The sequence below is a fragment of the Lissotriton vulgaris genome, chromosome 4_1 (genome assembly GCF_964263255.1).
Source record: "Lissotriton vulgaris chromosome 4_1, aLisVul1.2, whole genome shotgun sequence".
Taxonomy (NCBI): Eukaryota; Metazoa; Chordata; class Amphibia; order Caudata; family Salamandridae; genus Lissotriton; species Lissotriton vulgaris.
The window spans coordinates 1,627,115,072-1,627,133,061 of record NC_141691.1 but is presented as its reverse complement, the minus strand read 5'-3'; positions in this window follow the sequence as shown (position 1 = coordinate 1,627,133,061).

The following is a 17,990-nucleotide window of genomic DNA, read 5'->3' as shown; positions in this document are numbered from 1 at the left end:
GACTTTAGCTAGTATATCTTTAAGAATGTTGCTTGTGGGTGCCTGGAAGCTAGTGCTTGCCTCTCTTATATCCTGCAATTTCTCTCTTCTATTTCTGTTACATTTCGGGGGCTGGTTGTGCTCCGTACGTGAATATCAACATCATCTGTTGTAGTTGTCCTCTCATAGAATGCATTAAAATAATATTAAAGAAATATGCCTTTTTTCTGTTTGTGGATGCACTTTTTTGGCAGTGGGTGTAGCCCATGTGATTTAGTATTTTGCTTTCATTTCGGCAAGGTGATATACTTTGCAGCTTCTGACAATGTATCTGAAAGTAGTGTATGGTATAAATATCTAGAATATTTTAATGTTTATATATTTATAATGTACATCTAAAATGATGAAACCATTTCTATTTTGTATACCTGTATGTATGTTGTGTATATATGTTTCAAGCGATTTTGCAGCTTTTCCATTTCCGGATGTTCTTATGTGGAGCAGATGCTTTCTTTTCTATTGGAGGAAAACAAATTGTAAGTTTCACTTTAAATGTTAATTTGCAGTTCATTTGTAGATGTTTAGGTTTTTAGGTTTATTTTTGCTATCAATTTGGGTGAGTTTATACTTTTGTGTGGATTCATGTATACTTACTTTCTTATATCTTTTTGATGTTTATTGATAGTTATTTGTTTGCAGTTTATCGCTGGGTCCTGGCATGTTTTTTTTTTTTATTAGGAAGTCTACGTAAAAAGATAGAAGTTGGATCTTATTTTATTAGTTATTTGTTATTTAACATTTATAGGTTAACAACAATTACATTTTAGTTTTACTTGTGAGTTGACTTACTTGGTTAGGTAGTTGTTGAAATGTATATATTTTTTCTGCAATGGTTTGGTGAGAAAATTCAGCAGAGTTTCCTCGTCTTGCAGCATTTGTCATTTTTTGTGTTTTTTCCCCCACCATGAGTGGCGTCTCTGAGAGGACAACCTTGTATATATATATATATATATATATATATATATATATACATATATATATATATAAATATATATATATATATATATATATATATATATATATATATATATATATATATATATATATATATATATATATATATATATATTCCAAAGGTAATCCGGCAGCAAGGCAGGCTTCACTCTACTTGAAAACACGGACACGGACCCAAATTCGGTGCAAAGTGATTTAATCGGTGTTAGTTTTCCCAGCCATCGTGACGCGTTTCGCGCTACACAGAGCGCTTGATCACATGACACAGGTAAGTTTACGGCATTGGTTTATAAACTGATGACATTGCAAGTCTTGGCCTACAAAATGCATAGACATGAAGAAAATCCTCGTTTGTGAACTACAATGACCTGTTCTTTTCAATACAATGTGTTTATGTATGAATAAAGCATTCAATATGCAGTCAGCCAAATGAAATAATTTAAATCGTGCGCGTCAGTAAAAAAACATACAATGCCTAAGTATTGTGAAGGTGAGAAACAATATTAAACGTGATTTAAAATAAATGAATTCATTATTATTGAGTCTTGGTGCAGCATGACTCCTGATGTTCGTAATGAATATATATCATTCAATTATAGCAGCAAAACATTTTCTTTACATCCCTGGGTGTATTCACGGGTGGAACGGTATGGAGCCCCATACGTTTGGAATGTTCCTTTAATTACAATCCCCAAGGGATGGAGATAAAGTGCAAGAAAACAATATCATATGACCTCCCGGAAAGCCACTTATAAGGGGGTTTAGGGTGATATCGGTAAAGTACCATGATTGTACAGTCCAGCTACAGTTAATGTGCAAAGTAACGCATGTTTAAATATGGATTCTGAAATTCACATCAATAAATAAATGAATAAATTTCCATTTGTAAAATACCGACCATCATCAGCAATAAATAGATAAATATACATAGACAAATCAATTCATAATTACACCTATAATTAAAACCTTAAAATGGTATATACAGGCTAAAATTGATTTATAAATTGTACATATATATATGTCTAAAACATAGCTCAGGGCTTTGAAGCCGCACACCGCTGAAAGTTTGGTCACAAACCTTTATTTTGCAAGCACATTGTATCCCCTCCAGTTGCTGTATCCTTCAGCCAGACGCGTTTCGATGCCTTTGTGCATCTCTTCAGAGGCCAGCACAGGGAAAGTTCTTTCGCCGCTCTACTCCCACAGCAATGCCGAATTGATTAGCCTCCGGTGTGCTGTGATTATCACGTTCTTTTCACAACTGCATGCTGGGAAGTGGAGTCTTTGTAGGCAGTGTTAACCCTCCAATGGGTCCCGTCCCTGTGCCTCAATTTAGGATTATTTGATTAGCCCTCCAATGGGCCCCAGACGGTGTACAGTGTGCTTAAGTCTTGCTACTTCCAGCGCCAATACAGACGGAGCGTTACCCCCCTGCTGGTCCTTACTTCGGTTCTCAGAGGTGCGTCGCTTCCACGGTCCGAGCAACCGTGTAAACATGTCCAAAACATAGCTCAGGGCTTTGAAGCCGCACACCGCTGAAAGTTTGGTCACAAACCTTTATTTTGCAAGCACATTGTATCCCCTCCAGTTGCTGTATCCTTCGGCCTGACGCGTTTAGATGGCTTTGTGCATCTCTTCAGAGGCCAGCACAGGGAAAGTTCTTTCGCCGCTCTACTCCCACAGCAATGCTGAATTGATTAGCCTCCGGTGTGCTGTGATTATCATGTTCTTTTCACAACTGCATGCTGGGAAGTGGAGTCTTTGTAGGCAGTGTTAACCCTCCAATGGGTCCCGTCCCTGTGCCTCAATTTAGGATTATTTGATTAGCCCTCCAATGGGCCCCAGACGGTGTACAGTGTGCTTAAGTCCTGCTACTTCCAGCGCCAATACAGACGGGACGTTACCCCCCTGCTGGTCCTTACTTCGGTTCTCAGAGGTGCGTCGCTTCCACGGTCTGAGCAACCGTGTAAACATGTCCAAAACATAGCTCAGGGCTTTGAAGCCGCACACCGCTGAAAGTTTGGTCACAAACCTTTATTTTGCAAGCACATTGTATCCCCTCCAGTTGCTGTATCCTTCGGCCTGACGCGTTTCGATGCCTTTGTGCATCTCTTCAGAGGCCAGCACAGGGAAAGTTCTTTCGCCGCTCTACTCCCACAGCAATGCTGAATTGATTAGCCTCCGGTGTGCTGTGATTATCACGTTCTTTTCACAACTGCATGCTGGGAAGTGGAGTCTTTGTAGGCAGTGTTAACCCTCCAATGGGTCCCGTCCCTGTGCCTCAATTTAGGATTATTTGATTAGCCCTCCAATGGGCCCCAGACGGTGTACAGTGTGCTTAAGTCCTGCTACTTCCAGCGCCAATACAGACGGGACGTTACCCCCCTGCTGGTCCTTACTTCGGTGCACAAAGGCATCGAAACGCGTCAGGCTGAAGGATACAGCAACTGGAGGGGATACAATGTGCTTGTACCGGACCGTGGAAGCGACGCACCTCTGAGAACCGAAGTAAGGACCAGCAGGGGGGTAACGTCCCATCTGTATTGACATCACTGATGACATCTCAAATGACATCACTGATGACATCACTGATGACATCTCAAATGACATCACTGATGACATCAATGATGACATCTTAAATGACATCACTGATGACATCACTGATGACATCTCATTTGACATTACTGATCACATCACTGATGACATCATTCATGTGATTATACGATGAACCTCTTCAGACTCTGATATAACCTTAGATACACTCAGTGTAAACAGACACTCACAGACTGTCACTCATCCATGGAGTTACTCACACTCCTAGTCAGTCATGCAAAGAATTAATCACACCTCCATTTCCTCAACTATACAGTTATATACATCTTACTTATTCAAACATATACTAACACATATTTACTCCCTTATACAATCCCTGATACAAGTTCACAATGATCCATACAGCCACTCACACATTCACTGGCTCTTATGCACAGTTATTTATATATGTCAACTCTCACATGTACTGTGTTTTACATATGTACTTACTTTGACATGTAGCACTGAGATATCCATTCACTCACCAATACACTCATGCACACAGTCAACCGCCCATGCAGCTGTTTCCACATGCACTTTTGATACCATACATCTAGTGAATCAACTGCTCACACATCTATGCACAGAGTCATACACCTCCCAGCCACCCCCACACACACTCAGTCTCCCATACAAATACTTGGGCAACCAATCAATAACCCATATAGTTACTCATATAGCTACTGATCAACACATGCAGCAGTTTACAGAACAACAGACATAATGATGCACAAATTAAGACAGTTTAGTCACTAACCCATGCACTCAGTGAGACACATTTAATCACTCACTTATACAGTCAGTCATGCACCTACTAAATCCTTCATCCAGACACTTATACATCCACTCATTCTTCAATATGTAATACATATTTTAACTTTACAGACACATACAGTCACTGGATAATGTCATCAGTGATGTCATCACTGATGTCATTTGAGATGTCATCAGTGATGTCATCAGTCATGTCACTGACCATGTCATGAATGATGTAATATGTGACATCATCAGCAGTGGATTGCGGGTGCGCGATATATAGTTATCGCAACTAACTATATATGCGAATTTCAATGGTTTTATGCGAGTAAAATAAGGTTTTGTAAATGCTAATCCCTAACTATATATGGTCTATAACCTATGGTTTTTTCAGTGAATTTTTAAGGTTTTGTAAATGCTAATCCCTAACTATATATGGGCTAAAACCTATGGTTTTTTCATTGAATTTCAATGGTTTTTTAATAGCAAATATCAAAAGCTGTCAAATGTCAAGTACGTGATAGGTAAAAACATTTTCGTGTTTATGCACGCTGATGTGCTTTAAACGCTGCCCCTCCCCCTCTTTTCTCTTAAAAGTACTCTCTCTTTGCAGATAGTGAAGGGTAGTTAACGAAGGCCTTTGCCCCCGTTGTAATCCGTCGTGCCTGCTTGTCTCTCCATTTGATTGATTGTTATCCAAGCATTTACTATTTTAGAATTTATTCTCTTTGGTTCATTCTCTATTTACTAACAAGCACAAAGCCGCAATACTCTGTTTAGTCTTTGCAGATAGTGAAAAATCGTGTAAAAAAAAAAAATTATAATCGAGCAAAATCAGTAGGCCACTAATGGGATCTCTTTTTGACCTCGCTAAAATAGAAACATTAGGAACAACCCTTCATGAGAAATACGAAACTAGTGAGATGAACTGAGCTCCACACCATGATGGCTGCAAGACAGCTCGGCTCCGCCACCCACCCCCCCCAAAATAACGATAAACTCTATGCAAATATTATAAATATATACAACACACCAGCAAAGTAACAGGGTAAAACATTTTATTAAATAACTATTTACATAACTATTTTATACTTTTTGTTGCCTGATCCGGCTAGCTCAATCGATCGAGCATGAAACTCATGCACTCTGATAGCAAGCGTTGCTACTGATGCTATGCAAACAAAAACTGGTTTTCAGTTTGTACATTCCTCAAGATTTTTCATCCAAGGCTGGTTGAGAGTTTGTAGAACGATGGCTTCAGATTTTCAACATACGGTGTGGTGGCGCGGACTGGGAGGGTGCGCTTGACTTCTGCCCCCTCTCCAAGTCGTGTTGCCCTGGCGTGGCCTAAGATCGCCCCCGACATAGGCGGCCGGCTCCCGGGGTCCGGCGGAACTTTTTGCCTTTTGATGACTCTTCCATTCTAGACCTAATCCCACAATCCGTTTGACCTGAAGACACGCTGTAGTGGGGCGCCCCTTTACCGTTTCAGTTGCCATTCCGCCTGCTTTTGCTACACTGTGCCTCTTCCGCCATTCAGCTGTTTACCGCCCGCTCTTGCGACTACAGCGTCTCGCTCACCATGTAGTTGAGTTGCTCCTGCTCTTGCGATGCAGCTATAGGCGGCTGCCACAGGACTCTCAAAATGGCGGCCGCCTCTTCAGATTTGGGCGTTGGCCACTAAAATGGCCATGGGACACCTTGGAACTCGGACGCTTGTCTGCTAGGGCTTGGGCCCCATTCTCGAAAGCGTCCACTGAGCCTTGAAGATTCTACAAAAGTCTTGGTGGCCCCGACTCCCGCAGGCTTCTGGTGGGGAGCGGCTGCCATGATTGCTCGTGGAATGGCCACGACTGAGATACGAGATGGTGGTGCTCTCATGCTAACGCCAACTTCAGTCTGAAACATCCAGAAACACTGTAGACTACCAATTCGATCAGTTCCGGTAGCGCCCCAACGTGACCCGGTAGGGAAGAACTTGCCCTCCCCTCTTTGACTGATGGTTCTTGTTGCCTGTCCCTTCTGTTGTCATTTAACAGAACTTTTTAGACTGCTGAAAGGGGTTGTGTTCCGACCGCTGGTTGGTGGAGACATTTTGACTATATTCTGGACCTACGTTGTCGCGTAATGCGTTATATGACACGCCGCGTTAGCGCACCCGGAAGTACTCCAGTGCGCGAAGCGCAGCTTCCCGGAAGGGATCCGGGGCGCAGCGCGCAGCGCGTAACGTAAGCATAACAGGTCATGTGACTTGTTAATAAAACTTTTCATTGGTTCATTTTACTTTTGTTATTCTAATGATGAAAGGCTTGGTCATATGACCTAAAAATTACGCTTTTTATTGCTTTCGAACATTATTTTTTCTTAAACATATATGTTATAATGTTCCAGGCTAATGTATTTTCCCGGAAAATTTACAACTGTCCTGCAAGTAAAATATATTCCTTTTTCTAGAAAAAGGGCGTTTCTTCGTCCCATGACGGAGCCGTTGAGCAAAAGATGCTCGGCCTGCTGTCTTAGTCGCCGATACGCCTGAATATCAGATTCTTATTGATCACTTTATGTTGCAGGAGTAAAAAACACAACAGCCCTTGACCATTTATCTTTACTGCGTTCCTGCGTATTATACCTTTTATCCGTCATGTAATTGGACTGCTTTATTTCACTTGCCTTTTGCTGATTCGAAAACAGTGACTAAAATTAAAAACTTTACCAATGTAAATACTACTACCATGTTTTGTCTTAAAAACCTTTATTGTGAAAATGTCAGTATACAAATACGGGCCTATAACCACGGGGGCCGGCCACGGAGCAAACTGGAATCGTATATGATGAGGAGACATTTACACTGTAGAGGAACGCAACGAGCGGGCCATTAGGTTGCAAGAACTAAGGTGTCTAACAGTTGCGGAATTGGTGGACGTACATTTTGTAATTAAAATACGACAGGGCCACTTACAATAAAATTATCTAGATATACATTTGCGGGCAAGTACCATGGGTGACGTTAATTCGAACTTTCAATAGTACAGTAATCAATAACACATCAGAACTTAATATCAATAGGGATGTCGAAATATTCAATCAATTCTCGTTCCCGCCCGCCATGTGCTTCAAAACTGCATACGTATCTCGTGATATCAAGGTTGTGCAACCAGTACACAACAAGGAGTTACGAGTCCCATTTATACCGGCGCCATTTTGGGCGAGGCCGGGCAGGTCCAGGATATAGTCAAAATGTCTCCACCAACCAGCGGTCGGACCAGAACCCTTTTCGGCAGTCAAAAAAGGTTCAGTTAAATGACAACAGAAGAGATAGGCAACAAGAACCAACAGTCAAAAGAGGGGAGGGCAAGATCTAAAGCCATTGTTCTACAAACTCTCAAGCAGACTTGGATGGAAAAATCCTGAAGAATGTACAAACTGAAAACCATTTTTTGTCTGTATAGCATCACCAGCAACGCTTGAGTCAGCTTTGTGTGAAGCCGCCATTTTGATTCAATCAATAGCATCCCCCTGCACACATTCAGGGACCTGGTCGTGTCTAAAGGTCAAACGGAATGTGGGACAAGATGCAGAAAGGAAAAGGAAAAAAGTTCCGCCGGACCATGGGAGCCGGCCGCCTATGTCATGGGCGATCTTTGGCCACACCAGGGCAATAGTGAAGCTGCAGCAGGTGCAAATAAGCTTCAGACAGTGTTACAAGCGCTGCTCAGAACTCTCAACTATGACACCACCTCCGTGCCATCCGGATCTTGGCGCCTTGTGCTGGTTCTGACCTATTCACACATCGGTCCGCTACTGACACCACCTCATAGGCCAACGGGACACCCCACGCCGACTTTCCGCGCAGCATTGTAGGATGGCCACACCAGTGCGGCAACTTGCTAGACACCACCTCGGTGCCATCCAGATCTCGGCGCGTTGTGCTTCCTTCGGCCTACTGTAGCCGCAAGTGCGGACGCAACTCAGCTGGATAGCGAGTGAAACACCAAGGGGCGCCCCACTGCAGCCGAGGAGCCTCCATCTTGGGGGCGACGCACAGCATCACATTGCTTTCTCAAACAGCCCCCACTGACTGACGCAACCTCACAGGCCAACGGGGCGCCCCACGCCGACTTTCGGCGCAGCATTGTAGGATGGCCACACCAGTGCGGCAACTTGCTGGACACCACCTCGGTGCCATCCGGATCTTGGCGCGTTGTGCTGCCTTCGGCCTACTGTAGCAGCAAGTGCGGGCGCAACTCTGCTGGACGGCGAGTGAAAAGATAAGGGGCGCCGCACTGCACATCAGGTGCCTGCACCTGGGGAGGCGAGAGAGGCCAGTTTGCGCCACCTCCCCCCCCCCCAGGCACCCCACGCCGACTTTCGGCGCAGCATTGCAGGTTGGCCACACCAGTGCAACTTGCTGGACACCACCTCGGTGCCATCCGGATCTCAGCGCGTTGTGCTGCCTTCGGCCTATTCGCACATCGGTCCGCTACTGACGCCGCCTCACGTGCCAACGGATTTTCTACGCTTTTTATAGCAGCGCGTAACGTAAGCATAACAGGTCATGTGACTTCTTTATAAAACTTTTCATTGGTTCATTTTACTTTTAGTTTCCTAATGATGGAAGGCTTGATCATATGACCTAAAAATAACACTTTTCATTGGATTAAAACATTTTTTTTTCCCAAACGATGAAAGCCCCACCTTGTTTCTAGATGTTTCAGACTGAAGCTGGCACCACCATCTCGTGGCTCCGTCGTGGTCATTCCGCGAGCAATCATGGCAGCCGCTCCCCACCGGAAGCCTGCAGGAGTCGGGAGCCCCCAAGACTTTTGTAAAATCTTCAAGGCTCAGGGGACGTCCGAGTTCCAAGGTGTCCCAGGGCCATTTTAGTGGATCAGGCCCAAATCAGAAGAGCCGTCCGCCATTTTAAGAGTCCTGTGGCAGCCGCCTATCGCTGCACCGCAAGAGTGGGCGCAACTCAACTACATGGTGAGCGAGACGCTGTAGCCGCAAGAGCGGGCGATAAACAGCTGAATGGAGGATGAGGCACAGTGTAGCAAAAGCGGGCGGAATGGCAACTGAAATGGTAAAGGGGCGCCCCAGTACAGCAGACGAGCCTCCACCTGGGGAGACCCGTTCACGCCGCCTCCCCCCCCCCGGGGCGCCCCACGCCGTTTTTCGGAGCAGCATTGTAGGATGCCAAAACCAGTGCGACAACTTACTGGACATCACCTGGGTGCCATCCACATCTCAGCGCGTTCTGCTGCCTTGGGACTATTCGCACAACAGACCGCTACTGACGAGGCCTCCCCGCGCACCCCCTGGGACGCCCCACGCCGTTTTTCGGAGCTGCATTGTAGGATACCAAAAACCAGTGCGGCACCCAGGTAACATCACCTGGGTGCCGTCCAGAACTCAGCACGTTGTGCTGCCTTGGGACTATTCGTACAAAACACAGCTACTGACCATTGTTGCTTCTTTTTTCAAAAAAATGTTTAAATGTATTTACTGTTTTTGTTGCGTTCTATATATTTATGACACATAATTGTAAAAACTTTGATGTACAAAGAGGCATTCCTGGAATCTTCCGCTTCAGGCTCGGTCCCACACACCCTCACAGTGAGAATCCCCTCCCCAAGCACAATACAGGATGGTTATCAGATAGTAGGAACGTGTGTGGTGTGACGGATCTCATCGGGTGGGGGCCTTGATCTACTGTAACTCCTTTGAAGAGGGGTGATTCTCTACAGCTGGGGCCATAAACTACATCTGCAGGGCTAGGTGATAGCCTGGGACCGGCCTGGACAATCGGACACAGAGGAAGAGGAGTGTCAGAGGGTGCGGTAGTGAATAGGGTGAAAGGGTGGTGTCGGGCGGGCACAGGGTGTGATTCTCAGGGAAGAGCAGCGCACATGGGAGGAGGTTTCTGGCCCATGCATGAGAGAGAGAGCGGGGGTGACCAGTGCGTGGGGGAGATGCTTGCGAGGGTGGGGAGCCATGCTGAGGATCGGCGGCGTGCAGAGAGTGGGTCTGGTCAAGGCATCTAAAATGGCTGCCGTGCTCAACAAAAGTGTGGCATTGCAAAAAAGACAAGATGGCGCAGACAATGTTTATCAATAAGGATTAATTTATAACAATTATTTTTAACAAAATATTTACTCGCAGTGACAAAATGGCGGTCAACAGTTCCTGATTTCCATCGAATCGAACGTTAACAGACGTCACGCAACAAAAAAAAAAAAACGCTCACGCACAGCCGCTGGAAGACATGTATCAACATATATGAGCCTCCTCAGCCACCCTCAGAAAACAAAAGGGGTCAGGATACGTCTCCCGTACCCCCTTATACCTAGTAATTTAATGAAATCGAAACACAAAATGGCGAATTCACGTTTCGCTACCAATTTGCGACCCGGTTCGGGAACCGAGAAGCGCTTCTACCGCGAAAAATCAAATTTTTATATTTGCCCCACGGGACCCTTTAATAACCCCAACATCATTCCTAGGGGGTCAAGAGGGGTCTACCTAGCCCCCTTTCATTAAATTCCCCCTTCGTTTTTCTCCTCCTCTTGTCTCTCGATCCTACTGACAGACAAGATGGCGACCGCACCGGACTGTTTAGAATGTTGACGGACACCAGAGAGCCAATCAGCTTCGCTACGCAAAGCTCCGTTACGCGAAAAGTACGCGATCTGGAGCGCTATCTGGGACGCTGTCACAGATATACCTGTTTTTTAAACGTTAATTTCTCAAAATCCACTGGAGCACATATATTGAGACCCAGCAAAGGCACATCGGGCTAACAGTCGCTATAATTTTGCCAAGCTTCGTGCAAATTCATTCAGCCGTTAATTTGCGACCTGGTTCGGGAACCGAGAAGCGCTTCTACCGTGAAAAATCAAATTTTTTTTATTTTCCCCACGGGACCCTTTAATAACCCCAACATCATTCCTAGGGGGTCAAGAGGGGTCTACCTTGCCCCCTTTCATTAAATTCCCCCTTCGTTTTTCACCTCTTCTTGTCTCTCGATCCTACCGAGAGACAAGATGGCGGCCGCACCGGACTGTTTAGAATGTTGACAGACACCGGAGAGCCAATCAGCATCGCTTCGCAAAGCTCCGTGACGCGAAAAGTACGCGATCTGGAGCGCTATCTGGGACGCTGTCACAGATATATAAATTTTTTAAAACGTTAATTTCTCAAAATCCACTGGAGCACATATATTGAGACCCAGCAAAGGCACATTGGGCTAACAGACCCTACAATTTTGCCAAGTTTCGTGCAAATCCATTCAGCCGTTCGAGCTAAAAGTGAGGCCAAACGCCCTATGGAAATTAACATGGGAAAAACGTGTATTGGGACCCCCCTTTTTTCTCGGCCCCCCCTTGACGAACCCCCCCCAAATTTTCAGGGGCTGCTCAGAAACCATCCATCCACAAACGCCAAAGTTATTAGACATAGAATTTTCAAAAGTTCCATAGAGAAATAATCCTAACTATATATACCTACTGGCTATCGCCAGTAGGTAATATATATATATATATATATATATATATATATATATATATATATATATATATATATATATATATATATATATATATATACCAATCTGTATTGAAGATTGAGTGGATATATAACTGTCTGGATCAAGGATTTAGTAGCTGTCTGGCTGTTTGTTCAAGTGAGTAATTACATGTATCTCACTAAATATATGGGTGAGTAACCAAACTATGTGAATGTGTGTATCACTGTCTCTGTTGTTGTATAACCTGCTGCATCAATTGGTCACTAACTACATGTGTGTCTATATTAGTTATTGATTAGTTGGGTGAGTATTTGTAAGGGAGACTAAGATGTGGGAGTCTCGGCATATGGGTTTAGGAGTGTTTATGGAAACAGTTGTTTGGGTGTCTGAGTGTTTATTTGTGTGTTGGTAAGTGAATATATGTGTCAGTGGTACATCTCCAATAAAGTAGAAAAATAAAAGGCATTGTATATGAGAGTTGGTGTATATAAATAAGTATACGTAAGAGTCAGTGGTTGTGAGAGTAACTGTATGAATGAGGGTATCATTGTAAAAGTGATTTTTAACATAGTAACTATGATTTACTATGTGTATGTATAAATCAGGTGTTGTGTGTATAACTTTGTAGGTGAGTAAATGTAAGTGTGATTGATTCTTATCATGACTGAGTAGCACCACTGCATAACCGATTAGGATGACTGCTGATGTGTCAATGTCTATATAGATGTATGAGTACATTTGATAGTGTTACCATTGATCAGTGACTGCATGTATAAGTGATTCTGTGGGTGAATGGACAGTTGTGTGTCTAGACTTAGGAATCAGTGAGTGTTTATGTAGTAACTAGTATGTGTGTGTCAATGCTTTCGAATATGGTAGTCTGTATTTTATAGTGAGTGATCAAAGGTTATACTAGTGTGTGATGAGGTGTATCAGATTGTCATGTGGATGATGTCATCAGTGATGTCATCAGTGATGTCATTTGAGATGTCATCAGTGATGTCATCAGTGATGTCACTGACCATGTCATGAATGATGTAATATGTGACATCATCAGCAGTGCATTGCGGGCCCGCGAGTTATAGTTAGCACAACTAACTATAACGGAGGAATTTTTATGGTTTTGTACGAGTGAAATGTCCAGCTAACTATAACACTCATGAAACCTATGGTTTTTTCAGTGAATTTCAAAGGTTTTTTAAATGCTCATTTCAAACTTTAATGTCTCTGAAACCTATGCTTTTTTCAGTGAATTTCAAAGGTTTTTTAAATGCTAATTTTTAAGGGCAATAGTAGTTATATCTATTTTTTTGTACTGAATTTCTACAGTTTTTTTAACTGTTTATTTATAAAAATTTAATTTATTTAACAAAATTATATAATGTTCTGAAAATTGCGAAAAAAAATAATACATTTAAAACTGAAATATTATTAATAATACTGTTTTTTTGTATTTTAATATATTTATATAATTTTCTTTTCAAACATTTTTGGGGAAATGCGCACCCAAAGCGTACCTAATGCAGCGTGTCCACGTATTCTAGCTGCCACTTTGGAAAAGTAATGAAGGATCCGCCTATGGTGAGAGACAAGTGCGTGTTTTTTTCAGTTACGTCACACACAGTGTTACGCGGTGTGCACGACCGGTATGCGACCGGTCCGCGACTCCAGCTCCTGCGCATTCGCGACACATGCATATCACGGTACGCGATGCGTGCGCAGTGCCGGGCCCCAGGTGACATCATATATGTGCTGGGGTGCGCTGGGTGCGCACCTCCCGTGAAATTATTTATGTTCTAAAATGATATGTACGTGTCTTTAATGTACATATTAGGGCAAAAGATTAGCTAAGGTATTCATAAAAATAATATATTTCTACTTGTAATAAACTTATGTTATTTTTAAATATATTTTCGCAAAGTAGCGTTGGGTGCGCTTCGTGAGCGCTCCGAGCGAGGAGGCCATGTGACCTAAAAAATAAATATCTGATTGGTTCATAACATTTCCCACTGTAACTATTGAAGGACCCCACCCATTTTAATTATTCTATTTTGGAGCAGTTGATGAGAGACATCTCTTCTTCTTCCAGAGCTGGTTTTGGAACTTTTTTGGTGTTTATAAAAAATTGCATTGGAGAAATGGCATCTGATTTGCAAGCTCCTCATCATTCTTCAGATGAAGATTTCTTGGAGGTAGATCCACCCAAGCAGAGGCCTAAATCAGTGCCGGAGAAAAAAAGGTCACACAAGAAAAGTCACATGCTTGCTGTGTGACAAGGGATTGACAAGAAATACTCTTGTGGAACAGCGAGTATGTATAAACATCTGCAGACCATTCTGTTGCGTTCTAATCTAGGACCCTGATCGATACTGTGACCTTATGCCTCTATACGGCTATAATCCCCATGTACCCCTATATTGGCATAACCGATCAAATGCAATATTCAGAAACTCGTCTCTGGCCTCACACGAACAGAGCCACATTTCAGAATCGCTTCCTATGCCACTTCCTTTGCAGCTAATTAGTGCAATGACATAGCAGAAGTTACTGTCTAAGATTCCTAGATTAACACTCCGAGTTCTTCAACAAGATAAAAACTCAGCAACCTGGGAAAGCCCCACTTGCTATGTTTTGATTAGTAATAGAACTCTAATGAGCACTGATAGACGATCACTTCCTAGTGACATCTTTATTGACGTCTTATGTCCAAAAACTTACGTCAAACATGGCACCTTTCAGGTATAAATATTACCAACATTGCCTTAAGCAAATGCTGCTGTTTCGCTGAAGCTGAAGCTGCTGTTATGCTGATGATACCATAGCTGCTATCGCTACTGCTATCGCTGCTAACGAGCGAACAATGGTGTGGTGGACTTAGGAGCTGAACAGCCGTCCCCTGCAAGAGCCCAGCAGATGCAAGCTGCCCGCGGACGCTGCCCCTCCTCTTCCTCGACGCGCTGAGAGAGATGCTGTCTTTTCTCCTGCAGAGAAATCCAGTTCCGGCGTTTCCAGTCTACTCTTGCGAGTGACTGGGATATCGAGTTCCCTGAAGGAGATACCAGACCTCCATCATTCTATTCCAGAGGTATGGTGTTGACTAAACCCTTAGAGAGAATTCTTGAAGCAAACCTTGGCAAAACCAACTTAACTAAAAGCTACTTACTTACTCCCCTCCCAAGTATTAGGCTTAGGTCAGGTACACTGGGGTAGGCGTAGTTAGAAGCACCAGTTGAGTATTTTAGCCTAATATATATATGAATGTATATATGTTTTATTCATTTTAAACCATTGTATGGCTAAGAAACCATATCAATGCTTTTACAGTATTATTTCGCAATACTAATCTTACTGTACGTACCTTTTATAATAACAAGTCTTGCAATTGTGGCAATTCATTTCTCTTGTACGAGAAGAAAGACTGTTCAATAAATGTTACCCTTTATTGAAAACGCCAGTCTCTCTATTCTCTACATATTGTGAAAGTAATCTGCACAACAACTGACTGAGTAAAATAACTGTTTATTGTTTCACACGACCCTAGAGATTGACTCTTATCTGAGGAGCAAAGTTGTCATGTTGCACGGTTGTTGAAAAACTGAATCCCTTCTTGTCTGTACCAGGGAAGCTGATCACTTCCTATTCAGTCAAGAAAGTTTCCAGTGACCTCTGAGCTAGTTGGTAACAAACCCAATTAAGTTTAGCATAGTCAGTAGAGGCCTGGAAGATCCGCACTTCTATGTCGATACTACTGTTTATGTTATTCCAATGAGCAGGGCCTATTGGGAAAATAGGAACTACACTACATGGCACCCAAACGTTTGGTAAGGCGATAAACTAACGCAAGACGTTAGAGTAACTCAGTCGTGCATTTTTCACACAGACCCCTTTCTCCCGTAAATACTCCAATAGATGTCTGGAGTGGGTGAAAGGTTAAAATTCGCCCGAACTCAGTAGGAAGAGATTCCTATGTAAAGTTCTGGTTTATTCAACGTTGAAGGATACAGTGTTCCAAAATATTGTGCACCTAATCTTTGTCTCCTTGGAGACCTACTCTGCAAAACCTGCATTTATACAATGCCAGGAGAAAACGGAACCACTGGGGCCGCAGTAAATGCGACTCAGCAGGGTCCCGACAGTACTACCGAACCGGGTGCAATAATCATCCCGGCAAATTTAAGAAAATCTATAACGTTAAAACTTATAGAAAATGGACTGACCACACAAGGTGGCACAGTCGTCTTCGTGATAGAGGCACACGAATATCGGCAGACAGAGGTATTCTATTCGTGGATAAAATTTCCAGCGGCAAACGCCGCAACACACGAGTTCCACTACTATGTAGTAGGAGTTCCACCGGATGAATACGCCCCTTTCGAGGAGATTGAAATCCCATTAAAATACCAAGAACATTTACTTTGGTTTAAAGGCGCCCTAAAACATAATGATCATATTACCAGGCTCGGTCCACTAGGTAGACCAGGAGCAACGTGGCCGGTTCTAGCCAGCTACACACCACATCCGGACATTGATGAAATGTCTAGAGAAGAACTTTTAGCACAGCTAAAAACATTAATTAAAATACATAGGCAATTAGTCCAATATGTAATGCGGACTACTACAGTCCAACCAGCTGTTAATGTAACACAGCTGACCCCTCATCAGGGGAACACTAATAAAATTACACCACAGAACATACAGTCATGTCTTGGTAAAATACCCATAAAACGGGAACAAATTCCTTTCTGGTTAGCGCAGAAAATCACTCAAATAGAGGCAGTATTTCCGGATACCACCCCTATCGTGAAACACAGAATCTTGACCATCTGCCTTCCTATGGGAATCGCACCACACATGGAGGACTGTGACACTTGGGGTACAGTCTTTGCTTCCATTTACACAAAAACACATGGTGTTCCGTCTATGGCGGTAATACCAGATGTACTAAGACAGATTCAAAATGAATACGGTCCTGAACCTGCTTTAACTTTTAGTATGAAATTACTGAAAGACTTCAAGCAGGTCTCGGCTATATTATTAGCCAATATAAAGGGAGAAGCAGCATCTGTGGCGATCCGCCAGAAGTTGAGGAAAACAGATATAACAGATCAACCAATTGAGCTTGCCAGAATGATAGAGAAATGCTATGAAGAACTAGGTAGAGACAGCTTGGGTGGGAAGCCAGTAAAGCCCCAACTGCTCAAAAATCCAGAAAAATGATTTATTAAAAATAATTCAAACACTCCTAAAAAGAGCTGGGATGGAAATAAACAATCCACTCCCAAGGAAAAAGTTTTCCAGTCCAGAGGAAGGTCTCCTCGACGGACGGAAAGAACTCCGACTCGAGAACACCAGTCTCCCCAGAGGGAGCCCTCTGAGAAAAGATACAACCTTAGAAATAGGAATAATTTGAAAAAACCTGATAGATATCAAAGTATTGATACACGTCCCTCTTGATCTTTTTTGCAGAAATCGGAAGAAGAGGACGGTCAGACCCAGGAGAGCACACCAAGTCCAAAGACAAGGAACCTGCTCAGAGTAAAAAAATCTCAATTTCCAAAAAAGAAGGTAGCCAGTATTAGAGTAATCAACCATGCCGAGAATACTGAGGACATAGTTGAAAAACGGGGAGTGGGCACAGACAATGTTAGACAGTGCAGCAGAAATCAGTATAGCCCGCAAGATCTTGATGAGTCATCTGGAGACAGTGGACACGAATGAATACATTCAGGTTGAAACTGCCGACACCAGACTTAGCGAGCCCCATAAAATATGCAAAATAACATTGCGTACAGAGGGTGATAAGACTAGGAAAATAAGGGGTCTATTTTGGGAAAAACTCTCAAAAGGCCATGATATTCTGTTAGCTGAAAAAGATTGGCCCCCAGAGTTTGTCAGGGAGTGCCCTCGTGGCGAAGAAATGATTATGCCTGCCTTCTCGAATCACATTCCAATTCACAAAAAATATACTTATGCAAGGAAATGGGCAGTAGCCCAGGCACCGGCATTATATAAAAATCATGTAGGATGGGATGAGGACTCTCCTCCTCACAAAATCCAGTTAAAAAGTGAACCAACTGCACAAAGGCAGTATCCCATTAAGCAAGAAGCTAAAAAACAAGTCAGGGAG